Source organism: Pongo pygmaeus, chromosome 5, assembly GCF_028885625.2.
Source record: "Pongo pygmaeus isolate AG05252 chromosome 5, NHGRI_mPonPyg2-v2.0_pri, whole genome shotgun sequence".
Classification (NCBI taxonomy): Eukaryota; Metazoa; Chordata; class Mammalia; order Primates; family Hominidae; genus Pongo; species Pongo pygmaeus.
In genome coordinates this window covers 114,939,457-114,942,670 of record NC_072378.2, presented here as the reverse complement: position 1 = coordinate 114,942,670, position 3,214 = coordinate 114,939,457, and the positions used below count along the sequence as shown (strand labels likewise).

The following is a 3,214-nucleotide window of genomic DNA, read 5'->3' as shown; positions in this document are numbered from 1 at the left end:
CCTTGATATGAGTTTTAGAAAACAAAGATATTAGCAATGGAAATAACTGTTAAAATGTTAATAATTGTTGCTTTTCAGTAAACTTATGCATCTGCACTACATATTAATCATCTGATAACAATTAAAATGTCACTTTCCAGGGAATCAGAGAATTTCAGATATAAAAGCCCATGTAATCCAGGCTCTAAGTCCAAGTTGCACAAATGTAATAACCAATGTTGGTCCTTCAAAGTAGGCCCATGGTAGTGCTTATGTATTATTACTAAAGAGATGATAAGACACTTGTTCATCCAAAATGTTCCTAAAGTAGTGCTTGCTTTGGCACCACATATGCTAAAATTGGAATGATACAGAGAAGATTAGCATAACCCCTGGGCAAAATGTTCCTAAAATCTATAATACACCTGATTTTCACAGTAAAAGTCACCACTTTAGATCAAGGTGCAAACACTGATATTTAAATGTGTTTTTTTGCCTTTAGTGATTTTATCAGATTGCCCTTAAATTCTTTAGCAAGGCTCATAAAAAAGCAGCCATAGATACAAGATTTAGAAGGACTAAATAAAGCCTAAGACTATAGGCTCCTATCAAGCCTACAAGTAAGGATTTGGACCTGTATTAATATTCTGTTGCTGCTATAACAAATTACCACAAATTAAGAGGCTTTAAAAAAACATTTATTATCTTATATTTCTGTAGGCCAAAAGTCTGAGTATAACTGGGTTCTCTGCTTAGGGTCTTACAATGCCAAAGTCCAGCTATCAAGCAGCCTGGCTTTTGTCTGGATGCTCTGGGGGACAACCTCTTTCCAGATTCAAACAAGTTGTTTTGTGAAAATCAGTTTTGAGCAGCTGTAGGACTGGGGTCCCTGTTTTCTTTCTGACTGTAAGCCAGAGGTTGTCCTCATGTTGTAGAGACCACCTATAATCCCCAGCTTTTGGACTATTGGAGTTTGAGTCTCCTCCATCTTAAAGGCAAAAGATGTATAGAATCTTCATCTGCTTCTCCTGCTTCTTCCTGCTTTGAATCAATTTTTCCTTCTTCTTCTGCCACTCTCTTCTGTTCTTAAGGGACTCAAGTGATTAAATTGGGCCTACCCAGATAATCCATAAAACCTCCCTCTTTTAAAGTCAGTTGATCAGTAGTCTTGCTTATATCTTTGAAATCCCTTCTCAGAAGTAGCTAGGCTAATATTTGAATAACTAAATATAAGAAACTTGAAGCATCATCTTTAGATTATTGCCTGCCACAGAACCTCAGAAGCATGTCTATTTCACTGGGTGAAAACTGGGGAAAGGAAAACCAGCTTTACCAGAATTATTTATGGAAGCAGCCTTAACCCAAAACTACTTTTTAAAAGAATTTTGGACTTTTTGAGTTTGGATGTTTTGTAGTTTCTTTTTTTTCTTTTCAATGTGAGATTTGTTTTATAATTTAAACTTCATCATTGTAGAAAACTTGAAAAATTGAGGCAGCCAGGCCTTCTTGAGCTGCGGTGGGCTCCACCCAGTTTGAGCTTCCCAGCGGCTTTGTTTACCTACTCAAGCCTCGACAATGGCAGGCGCCCCTCCACCAGCCTCCCTGCTGCCTTGCAGTTTGATCTCAGACTGCTGTGCTAGCGATGAGCGAGGCTCTGTGGGCGTAGGACCCTCCCAGCCAGGCACAGGATATAATCTCTTGGTGTGCCATTTGCTAAAGCCCTTGGAAAAGTGCAGTATTAGGGTGGGAGTGACCCGATTTTCCAGGTGCCGTCTGTCACCCCTTTCTTTGACTAGGAAAGGGAATTCCCTGACCCCTTGCGCTTCCTGGGTGAGGCAATGCCTCGCCCTGCTTTGGCTCACGCTGGGTGTGCTGCAACCACTGTCCTGCACCCACTTTCCGATGCTCCCCAGTGAGATGAACCCGGTTCCTCAGTTGAAAATGCAGAAATCACCCATCTTCTGCGTCGCTCACACTGGGAGCTGTAGACTGGAGCTGTTCCTATTTGGCCATCTTGGCTCCAAATGTCCAACAATGATCAACTGGATTAAGAAAATGTGGCACATATACACCATGGAATACTATGCAGCCATAAAAAATGATGAGTTCATGTCCTTTGTAGGGACATGGATGAAGCTGGAAACCATCATTCTCAGCAAACTATCTCAAGGACAAAAAACCAAACAGTGCACGTTCTCACTCATAGGTGAGAATTGAACAATGAGAACACATAGACACAGGAAGGGGAGCATCACACACCGGGGCCTGTTGTGGGGTAGGGGAGGGGGTGGGATAGCATTAGGAGATACACCTAATGTTAAATGACGAGTTAATGGGTGCAGCACACCAACATGGCACATATATACATATGTAACTAGCCTGCACATTGTGCACATGTACCCTAAAACTTAAAAGTATAATAAAAAATTTAAAAAAGAAAGAAAATTTGAAAAAATAGAATAAAAATATGAAAATGTCACCGATGGTCTCAACATTCAAAGATAATAATAACCTTGACATTTAATGTGCTTCTTTTCACACACTTAGAAAGTTTTGTGTGCCTGCTTCATAATATAGTATGCTTAAGCAAAATTGTAATCACATTTGTTTGTATTTCTAAATGGTGGAAAACTATCTCTGGGAGAGTTGTTCCAGGGAGAATTTTTGGGAATTCAAAATAGGATGTTTATAACTATCATTAGTGATAATAATTCACTGGCTTTCCTGTTGAAAGTTGTATGCATGGGTAGAAGAGAAAGCAAGTCAATCTTCTTACTGGTTTAATCAAATGGCCAGTTTAAACAGATGTGGTGCAGTAAGATGGTGATTCCTTCAAATCTTGTGATGCAAGTCAGCGATATGTTTGTTATTATGAAAGATCTATTCAGCTCTTTAATCTCCAAATGTCCAAAGTCTTGAATTGTTAATTTGGAGTTTTCACTGTCAACTGGAATATAATTCCAAATAACTTTATGAAGTATGCAAAAGCATTTAATCTGAATCTTAATATAAGTGAAAGTAGTTTATTATTGCCTTCACATTTAAAATACATCTTAGCTGGATATAAAACTTATTGAATTACAAACTTTTCTCTGTCAAAACTCTGAACCTTAGCCTATCCAATTTTGGCATTTGTTGTAAAGAAGACTGAATTCAGAATAATTTGTGTTCTTCTGGAGATGAGCAGAATTTTCTACCTGGATGCATATAAAAGTTTGCTTTAATATATCATTAA

The 3,214-nt window shown here is 38.5% G+C and overlaps 1 non-coding gene across 1 annotated transcript; it reads left to right on the top strand.

Moving 5' to 3' along the window:
• The first annotated feature begins 309 nt into the window (after positions 1-309).
• Positions 310-413, top strand: LOC129039721 (U6 spliceosomal RNA). Its single transcript, XR_008503435.1, has one exon. It is a non-coding gene; the product is annotated as a U6 spliceosomal RNA (small nuclear RNA).
• Positions 414-3,214: the final 2,801 nt, after the last annotated feature.